Here is an 11,337-nt window from a genome sequence, read left to right as displayed (position 1 = left end):
GGTTTCTTCTCAGGCTGTGATAATGGAAGTCTTCAGTTCTGTTGGGCGAATAATGGGTTCAGATCCAGTAATCATAGAATCATAGAATGAAAGAGTTGGAAGAGACCTCCTGGGCCATCCAGTCCAACCCCATTCTGCCAAGAAGCAGGAATATTGCATTCAAATCACCCCCGACAGATGGCCATCCAGCCTCTGCTTCAAAGCTTCCAAAGAAGGAGCCTCCACCACACTCCGGGGCAGAGAGTTCCACTGCTGAACGGCTCTCACAGTCAGGAAGTTCTTCCTCATGTTCAGATGGAATCTCCTTTCTTGTAGCTTGAAGCCTTTTGCAGCTGGCAGATGGTAATTTTGTCAGTGGTGATTGTTTTTAAGTGCAGGCCAAGGTCTTGAGGCACTGCATCACCACTGGGACCCCCTTGACTGGCTTGTGCCAGAGTATTTGATTGTTATTATTATTGTTGTTGTTGTTGTTGTTGTTGTTATGTTCAGCAGTCAAACTGCCCTGGCTCCACCATCATTACTATCACCGTCGTCATGTTCAGCAGTGGAACTCTCTGCCTAGGAGTCTGGTGGAAGCCACTTCCTTGGAAGCTTTTAAACAGAAGCTGGGTGGCCATTATTATTATTATTATTATTATTATTATTATTATTACCAAGGCTGGGTGGCCATCCTGTTGGGAGTGCTTTGATTGTGCTCTTCCTGCAATGAAGCCAGATTCTATTGCATTTAACATATTTAAAAATATATATACAACCATTAAAGCTGAATTAAATATCGTTGGTATTTTTTAAATCAGTTTAAATCCCTAAAAACATATCCCAGGGAAGCTTGGGAGATGTAGTTCCCCAAAGTTTTGTTCTTCTGGGTTGTAATTTTAGTCCTGGGATTTGGAACTTTATAACAACAGCAACAACAATATAAGGGTGGGATGGCTGTAATGCTTTCTCCTGCAGATCCTTACTAGGCTGCATCTACACTGTCGGGTTAATCCAGTTCGACCCCGCTTAGCTCCTTTCAAGGGCGCTAATTCTCCAGTGCAGATGCGCCCTTCGGCGGGTCCGGCGCCCAAGGGGTTTAAAGCGCTTGGCGCACCTGTTTGAAGGGCTTGAGGTATATAAACCCCACTTGCCTAGTTCCAACAGACCTCACAACCTCTGAGGATGCCGGCCATAGATGTGGGCGAAACGTCAGGAGAGAATGCCCAGGCCTCACACCTCTTTCCCACTCCTCCTTGGGAGATAAAGCAGAGTCCAAAATACATATGTATACTCTCTCTCTCTCTCTCTCTCTCTTTCGGATTTTCGCACAAATAAGGCACCTGGGAATAAACAAGAATATCCTTCCTTCCTTCTTTTCCTCCTCTTTCTGCTTTCTTTCCTTCATTCCTTCTTTCTTTCCTTCCTCCTCCTTTCCTTCTTTTCTGTCTTCTTTCTCTCTTTCTCTCCTTCCTTCCCTTCCCCTTCCCCTTCCTTTCTGCCTTCTTCCTTTCTCTCCTTCCTTCCTTCCTTCCTTCCTTCCTTCCTTCCTTCCTTCCTTCCTTCCCTTCTTTCTCTCCTTCCTTCTTTCTTTCCTTCCTTTCCTTTCTTTTTGCCTTCTTTCTCTCTCTTTCTCTCCTTCCTTCCTTCCTTCCTTCCTTTCTGCCTTCTCTCTCTCTCTTTCTTTCTCTCCTTCATTTCCTTCCTTCCTTTCTGCCTTCTCTCTCTCTCTTTCTTTCTCTCCTTCCTTCCTTCCTTCCTTCTTTCTCTCCTTCCTTCTTTCTTTCCTTCCTTTCTTTTTGCCTTCTTTCTCTCTTTCTCTCCTTCCTTCCTTCCTTTCTGCCTCTCTCTCTCTCTTTCTTTCTCTCCTTCATTTCCTTCCTTCCTTTCTGCCTTCTCTCTCTCTCTCTTTCTTTCTCCCCTTCCTTTCCTTCCTTCCTTTCTGCCTTCTCTCTCTCTTTCTTTCTTTACTTCCTTTCTGCCTTCTTTCTCTCTCTCTCTCTCTCTCTCTCTTTCTCTCCTTTCCTTTCCTTCCTTTCTGCCTTCCTTTTCTCTCTTTCTTTCTCTCCTTTCCTTTCCTTTCCTTTCCTTTCCTTTCCTTCCCTTCCCTTCCCCTTCCTTCCTTCCTTCCTTCCTTTCTGCCTTCTTCTCTCCTTCCTTCCTTCCTTCCTTGCTTCCTTCCTTTCTGCCTTATTTCTCTTTCTTTCTCTCCTTCCTTCCTTGGCTGCCTTTCCTTTCCTTGCAATGCCAACCTTGCAGTAATGGTTTGCTATCATTAGGTCTTGTAATATTAAGTATTAAAGGCGTGGGATTGTTGTCCAGGTAGAAAAAGGAACTACTCTTTAGTATATATTGCATTCAGAGTGTGTTTCCATATCCTCTCTCTCATATATATATATATATATATATATATATATATATATATATATAGAGAGAGAGAGAGAGAGAGAGAGAGAGAGAGAGAGAGAGAATATATAATATAATAATAATAATATATAATATAATATAAAGAGAGAACAACATATAATATTAATTGTATTGTTCTCTCTCTATATATATGGAATATATTATATATTTGTCCTCTCTATATATATTATATTGCATTCAGAGTGTGTTTCCATATCCTCTCTCATATATATATATATATATATAGAGAGAGAGAGAGAGAGAGATATAATAATAATAATAACTAATAATATATATATATATAAAGAGAGAACAACATATAATATAATTGTCTTGTTCTCTCTCTCTATATATATACTGGAATATATTATATATTTGTTCTCTCTATATATTATATATTGTTCCCTCTTTAATATAATATCAATATAATATAATATATATAATTAATATAATATAATAAAATATAATATAATATAGAGGGAATACTATATAATATATAGATGAGAACAAATATATAATATATTCCATATATATAGAGAGAACAATATATAGTATAATATAATATTATATATATATATAGAGAGAGAGAGAGAGAGAATATATAATAATAATAATAATATAATATAATATAAAGAGAGAACAACATATAATATAATTGTATTGTTCTCTCTCTCTCTCTATATAGAATATATTATATATTTGTTCTCTCTATATATTATATATTGTTCCCTCTTTATTATAATATAATATAATATAATATATATAATATATAATATATATAATATAATATAATATATATAATATATAATATAATATAATATAATATAATATAATATAATATATAATATAGAGGGAATTAATATATAATATAGAGCGAGATCAAATATATAATATATTCCATATATAGAAGAGAACAATATATAGTATAATATAATATATATATATATATATATATAGAGAGAGAGAGAGAGAGAGAGAGAATATAATAATAATAATAATATAATATAATATAAAGAGAGAACAACATATAATATAATTGTATTGTTCTCTCTCTATATATATATAGAATATATTATATATTTGTTCTCTCTATATATTATATATTGTTCCCTCTTTATTATAATATAATATAATATAATATAATATAATATAATATAATATAATATATATAATATATAATATATATAATATAATATAATATAATATAATATAATATAATATAATATAATATAATATAATATAATATATAATATAGAGGGAATAATATATAATATAGAGCGAGATCAAATATATAATATATTCCATATATAGAGAGAGAACAATATATAGTATAATATAATATATATATATATATATATAGCGAGAGAGAGAGAGAGAGAGAGAGAGAGAGAGAGAATATATAATAATAATAATAATATAATATAAAGAGAGAACAACATATAATATAATTGTATTGTTCTCTCTCTCTATATATATAGAATATATTATATATTTGTTCTCTCTATATATTATATATTGTTCCCTCTTTATTATAATATAATATAATATAATATATATAATATATAATATATATAATATAATATAATATATAATATATATAATATAATATAATATAATATAATATAATATATAATATAGAGGGAATAATATATAATATAGAGCGAGATCAAATATATAATATATTCCATATATAGAGAGAGAACAATATATAGTATAATATAATATATATATATATATATATATAGAGAGAGAGAGAGAGAGAATATATAATAATAATAATAATATAATATAATATAAAGAGAGAACAACATATAATATAATTGTATTGTTCTCTCTCTCTATATATATAGAATATATTATATATTTGTTCTCTCTATATATTATAATATAATATAATATATAATATAGAGGGAATAATATATAATATATAGAGAGATCAAATATATAATATATTCCATATATAGAGAGAGAACAATATATAGTATAATATAATATATAATTAATACAATATAATATAAAGAGAGAACAAAATATAATATATAGAGAACAAAATATAATGTAATATTCTAAATTTATGTCTAGAGAGAGAGAGAACAATATACATATAATACATTATACACACACATATATCTAGAGAGAGAGAGAGAACAATACACACACACACACACACACACACACAGAACAATATGGGGGACATCCTGAATTCAATATATATTAAAGAGTAGTTTCTTATATTTTTCTATTTGTGGCACCATATGGAAAAGAATACACACACACACACACACACCCCTTCCACCCAAATGCATCCTGTAACGACCAATTGTCGCTATGGTGGTTATTTCACTGCTAATCAATACATTTTTGTGGAAGGAGAAAGGTTGATTAGCTGGCCAATTCCCTCTTATGATGGGATGTCCAAATGCCACCCCCCCCCCCCGTGTTTTTTTCCTTCTCTATCGGGATCATATTGAATCCTATACAGGACTGAAGACTGACAGGTCGCAGGTTCGAATCCGGGGAGAGGCGGATGAGCTCCCTCTGTCAGCTCCAGCTCCTCATGCGAGGACACGAGAGAAACCTCCCACAAGGATGATAAAAACATCCAATCATATGAGCGTCCCCTGGGCAACGTCCCTGCAGACGGCCAATTCTCTCACACCAGGAGCGACTTGAAGTTTCTCAAGTCGCTCCTGACACAACAAAAAAACCAAACCTTATTGTTAAGATGACTGTCATTCTATTGATCTCCCGTTTTCTTCTGTGGAGGGGACTCAGGGCAGCTCCCCACAGGTGAAAAACACCCCGAAGATGGGAGAAGGGATTGGGAAGGAGACCAGGGGGAAAGGAGATCACAATGGATCCCGGAGAATAGATCACGTCGTTGGGAGGCAGGCTGGGATTCCACACCCGGAGTGTATTTATTGCACGCGCGGCGGTATTATTATCTATTCCGTGGCATTTATTTAGAGCGGGAGGGATTTCCAGCTCAGGGGACAAGCCTGCTCCCTTCCTTCCTTCCTTCCTTCCTTCCTTCCTTCCTTCCTTCCTTCCTTCCTTCCTTCCTTCCTTCCTTCCTTCCTTCCTTCCTTCCTTCCCTCTTTCTCCCTCCCCTTCTACTCTTTCATCCTTCCTCCTTCCTTCCTTCCTTCCTTCCTTCCTTCCTTCCTTCCTTCCTTCCTTCCTTCCTTCCCTCTTTCTCCCTCCCCTTCTACTCTTTCATCCTTCCTCCTTCCTTCCTTCCTTCCTTCCTTCCTCCCTTCCTTCCTTCCCTCTTTCTCCCTCCCCTTCTACTCTTTCATCCTTCCTCCTTCCTTCCTTCCTTCCTTCCCTCTTTCTCCCTCCCCTTCTACTCTTTCATCCTTCCTCCTTCCTTCCTTCCTTCCTTCCCTCTTTCTCCCTCCCCTTCTACTCTTTCATCCTTCCTCCTTCCTTCCTTCCTTCCTTCCTTCCTTCCTTCCTTCCTTCCTTCCTTCCCTCTTTCTCCCCTCCCCTTCTACTCTTTCATCCTCCTTCCTTCCTTCCTTCCCTCTTTCTCCCTCTCCTTCTACTCTTTCATCCTTCCTCCTTCCTTCCTTCCTTCCTTCCTTCCTTCCTTCCTTCCCTCTTTCTCCCTCCCCTTCTACTCTTTCATCCTTCCTCCTCCCTTCCTTCCTTCCTTACTTCTTCCCTCTTTCTCCCTCCCCTTCTACCCTTTCATCCTTCCTTCCTTCCTTCCTTCCTTCCTTCCCTCTTTCTCCCTCCCCTTCTACTCTTTCATCCTTCCTCCTTCCTTCCTTCCTTCCTTCCTTCCTTACTTCTTCCCTCTTTCTCCCTCCCCTTCTACCCTTTCATCCTTCCTTCCTTCCTTCCTTCCTTCCTTCCTTCCTTCCTTCCTTCCTTCCCTCTTTCTCCCTCCCCTTCTACTCTTTCATCCTTCCTCCTTCCTTCCTTCCTTCCTTCCTTCCTTCCTTCCTTCCTTCCCTCTTTCTCCTCCCCTTCTACTCTTTCATCCTCCTTCCTTCCTTCCTTCCTTCCTTCCTTCCTTCCTTCCTCCTTCCTTCCTTCCTTCCTTCCTTCCTTCCTTCCTTCCTTCCTTCCCTCCCTCCCTCCCTCCTCCCTCCCTCCTCCCTCCCTCCCTCCCTCCCTCCCTCCCTCCTCCCTCCCTCCCTCCCTCCCTCCTTCCTTCCTTCCTTCCTTCCTGATTTGAATGCAATATTCCTGCTTCTTGGCAGGGGGTTGGACTGGATGGCCCATGAGGTCTCTTCCAACTCTTTGATTCTATGATTCCTTCCTTCCTTCGTCCCTCCTTTTTCTGCTATCTTTCCTTCCTTCCTTCCTTCCTTCCTTCCTTCCTTCCTTCCTTCCTTCTGTCTTTCCTTCCTTCCTTTTGTTTCCCTCCCTCCCTCATTCCTTCCTTCCTTTTCTCCTCTTTCTGCTTTATTTCCTTCTGTCTTTCCTTCCTTCCTTTCTGCATTCTTTCTCTCTATTTCTTTCTCTCCTTCCTTCCTTTCCTCCCCTTTCTGCGATCTTTCCTTCCTTCTTTCTTTCTTTCTGTCTTTCCTTCCTTTCTTTCTGCCGTCTCTCTCTTTCTCTCCTTCCTTCCTTCCTTCCTTCCCTCTTCTTTCTTCCTTCCTTCCTTCTTTCCTTCCCTCCCTTTTCTTCCTCACCTTTCCCTCCTTTCTTCTCTCCTGATGTCCTTTTTCTCCTTCTTCGTGCTTTTCCTTCTCTTTCTCCTCCCCTTTCTCTCTCCCCTCGTTCTCTTCCTCCCCTCTTTCTTTTTCTCCTTCTTTCCACTTTCTCCCCTTCTTCTTTCTTCTCTCCTTCCCATTCTCTTTTTCCTCCCCTTTCTCCTCGTTCTCCTTCTCTCCTCTTTCTCTTTCTCCTTCTCTTCACTTTCTCTCCTTCTACTCTCCTTCTCATTCTCTTCCTCCTTCCTCTTTTTCTTTTTCACTTTCTTTCACCTTCTCTCTCCTTCTCTCTCTCCTGCTTCTCCTTCCCTTTCTCTCCAATTCTCCTTCCACTTTCCCTCTCTCTCCTTTTCCCCTTCCCCTTTCTCCTTCTTCCCTTTCTCTCCTTCTCCTTCCTTCGGGCTCAGATTCAGATTCCCATGAATTACGATTTGGGTCCCACTTTGGAAGGGAAAGAGGGATGCCAACAAATACCTCTCCCACCACCCTCCCCTTCATCTCACATCAGACAGATCCAAGCCCTTGAATGAAAGGAGAGAAGAAGAAAGGGAAGAAGAAGGGTGGATGGAAAAGGAAGATGGGAAAAAGGGAGATAGGAGGGAGATGAGGAGGAACAGAAGGAAAAGAGGAAAGACGAGGAGGAGGAAGAGGAAGAAGGTGAAGAAAAGGAGAAGACAGAAGACAAAGAGGAAAGGAGGAGAGTGGGAAAGAAGAAGGAGAAGAAGAAGGAGGAGAGAACTACAAGGAAAAAGAGGAAGGCAAGAGGAAGGAGAAGGAAAGTGAGAGGAAGAAGAGGGGAGGAGGAGCAAGAAGATGAAGAAAAGGAGAGGGAGAAAAAGGAGAAGAGTAGGAAAGGGATCTAAGAAAAACAGGATGCGTAGGAAGTAAACGTTGAAGACAAGGAGGAAGCAGAAGCCAAGGGAGAAAAGACAAAGAAGAGGAGGAGAGGAGGAGAAAGAGAAGGAAAGGGAGGAATAAAAAGGAAGAAGAAAAAAGGAAGAGGGAGAAGAAGGGGAGGTGAAATTGAGAAATGAATGTGGAGAAGATGAAAGTGAAGGTGAAGATGGAGGTGGTGAAGATGGAGAATGAAATGAGGAGGAAGAGAAGAAAAATGTGAGTAGGAACAAAATGAATAATAATGATGATAATAATCTTAGAAGAGAAAAGGAAAGAAAAAGGAGGAAGGGGAAAGGAAGAAGAAGAAGTGTAAGAGGAAGAAGGGGAGAAGGTAAGAATGGAGAAGTTAAGGTGAAAGTGAAAATAGAGAAGGTGAAGGAGGAGAAGGTAATGAGGAGGAAGAAAAGTGAATAGGAGGAGAGAAAGAAGAGAAAGACAAGAAAAAGCAGGAAGGGAAAAGGGAAAAGGATGCAGAAGAAGAAAAGAGGGAGGAAGAGAGGAAGAAGAAAGGGGAGGAGGTGAAAATGGAGAAATGAAGGTGAAAGTGAACAGGGAGAAGGTGAAGGAGGAAAAGAAAAAAGTGAATAGGAGGAGAAAAAGAAGAGGAATGAGAAAGGGAGAAAGGAAGAAGGGGAAGAAAGGCAAGAAGATGAAATTGAAGATGGAGAAGATGAAAGAGGGGAAAGAAATAAGGAATAAGAGAAAAATGGAAATAGGAGAAAAAGAAAAAAGAGAAAGAAAAGGAGGAAGAAAAAAGGAAGAAGAGGAAGAAGAAAACAGGGAGAAAGAGAGGTAGCGGAAGAAGAAGGAGGAGAAGGTGAAAATAGGGGAATGAGAGTGAAGAAGGCAGAGGAAGAGAAGTCAAGGAGGAAGAAAAGACAAAAGTGAATAGGAAGAGAAAAAGAAGAGAAAGAGAAGAAAGAGGAGGAAGGAAAAGGGAAGAAGAAGAAAAAAAGAGGTAGAAAGAGAGGAAGAGTTGAAAAAAAAGTGGGGTTTGGAGATGGAGAAATAAAGGTGAAAGTGAAGGTGAAGATCGAGAAGGTGAAGGAGGAGAAAGAAATGAGGAGGAAGATAAAAATTATAGAAGAAGAAAAAGAGGATGATGAAGAAGAAAAGAAAAGGGGAAAAGAGGGAGGAGGAAGAAGAAGAAAAGAGGGAGGGAAAAAAGAGTGAGAAGAAGGGGAGGAGGAGGAGGAGACAAAGATGGAAACTTGAAGAAGGTGAAGGAGATGGAGATCAAGGTGAAAGTGAAGGTGAGGATGGAGAAGGCAAAGGAGGACAAGGGAAGAAGAAGGAAAAAGTTGAGAAAGAGGAAGGAGATGAGAAGGAGGAGAAAAGTAGGAGGAAGAGTGGAACTCTCTGCCCCAGAGTGTGGTGGAGGCTCCTTCTTTGGAAGCTTTTAAACAGAGGCTGGATGGCCATTTGTCAGGGGTGATTTGAATGCAATATTCCTGCTTCTTGGCAGAATGGGGTTGGACTGGATGGCCCAGGAGGTCTCTTCCAACTCTTGGATTCTATGATTCTATGACTGTGAGAACCGTTAAGCAGTGGAACTCTCTGCCCCGGAGTGTGGTGGAGGCTCCTTCATTGGAAGCTTTTAAACAGGGGCTGGATGGCCATCTGCCAGGGGTGATTTGAATGCCATATTCCTGCTTCTTGACAGAATGGGGTTGGACTGGATGGCCCATGAGGTCTCTTCCAACTCTTGGATTCTATGATTCTATGACTGTGAGAGCCGTTCAGCAGTGGAACTCTCTGCCCCGGAGTGTGGTGGAGGCTCCTTCTTTGGAAGTTTTTAAGCAGAGGCTGGATGGCCATCTGTCAGGGATGATTTGAATGCAATATTCCTGTTTCTTGGCAGAACGGGGTTGGACTGGATGGCCCAGGAGGTCTCTTCCAACTCTTGGATTCTATGATTCTATGATTCTAAGAGAGAAAGTGGAAGTGAAGAAAAAGAGGAGGAAGAGAGAAGAAAAGAAGGAGGAGAGAAGGAGAGGCAGCTGTTTCCTTTCCTCTGGCCATTAACTGGTTAATGCCCCCCTTCATTCCTTCCAAAGGCTAAAATAGCTGCCTTTCAATCCCAGCCAGTTCAATGAGCCCCCTCCCACACTGAGTGTGTGTTTGTGTGTGGGGGACCCCAGGGCTCCTTTGTGGGGTTTCAGCCACAGAGACACAGCTATTCTTCCCTCTCTTCATCCAGGCACTTGCCATCCTTTGGCTCCTGAAAATCAGGCCCCAATTTCAGGTCCAGAGATAGATCCATCATGTTTTGTGGATCTTCCACTTCATGCTCCACCAGCTGCATGGTGAGATGTGTTCCACACTGGGCATATGCATACTCAGCGCAAGGGCAGATGCCTTCACTGTGTCTGGTTGTGATCCCCAGGTTGTGCCAGTCAGCTTTCGCATGATATTGTTTCTAGCGCCCACTTTTTGCTTGGTGTTCTGGCAGTGCTTCTTGTAGGTCAGAGCATGGTCCAGAGTGACTCCGATGTATGTGGGTGCGCTGCAATGCTCCAGTGGGATTCCTTCCCAGGTAATAATCCTCAGAGCTCAGGATGCTTGTCTGTTCTTGAAATGAAAAGCACATGTCTGTGTTTTAGATGGGTTGGGGATCAGCTGGTTTTCCCTGTAATAGGCAGTAAGAGCACCTAGAGCAGGGTTTCTCACCCTTCCCAATACCACAACCCCTTAATACAGTTCCTCATGTTGTGGTGACCCCCAACCATAACATTATTTTTGTTGCTACTTCATAACTGTCATTTTGCTAATGTTATGAATCTATATATATAAATCTGTTAGGTTGGTTCAACCGGACAGCAAAACTCCACAACCCCCCAACGAAACTTAACCAAAATTCCCATGCCCATAACACAACCCACAAGGTACAAACATATCTACTCAAAATGAAAAACAACACAACAACACACTCACAAAATGGCAAAACAACAAAACTCAAAAATCCCCCAACGAAACTTAACCAAAATTCCCATGCCCATAACACAACCCACAAGGTACAAACATATCTACTCAAAATGAAAAACAACACAACAACACACTCACAAAATGGCAAAACAACAAAACTCAAAAATCCCCCAACGAAACTTAACCAAAATTCCCATGCCCATAACACAACCCACAAGGTACAAACATATCTACTCAAAATGAAAAACAACACAACAACACACTCACAAAACAGCAAAACAACTGAGCATGCGCATTGGTGCCCAGGCACAAGTTCCCTGGCGCGCGCACACAGCCTTCCGGCCAACGTTCCCTCTGCAGAAGTCATGCCCACTCCAAGCCCCGCCACGCCGCTTCCTGCACACACACACCCCCTGCCGCACGCACACACACAACCCCATGCTCCATCACTCCCCCCGCCACCGCA

The sequence above is a fragment of the Anolis sagrei genome, chromosome 3 (assembly GCF_037176765.1).
Source record: "Anolis sagrei isolate rAnoSag1 chromosome 3, rAnoSag1.mat, whole genome shotgun sequence".
NCBI lineage: Eukaryota > Metazoa > Chordata > Lepidosauria > Squamata > Dactyloidae > Anolis > Anolis sagrei.
The sequence above is the reverse complement of the archived record's forward strand: the minus strand, read 5'-3'. Positions refer to the sequence as shown.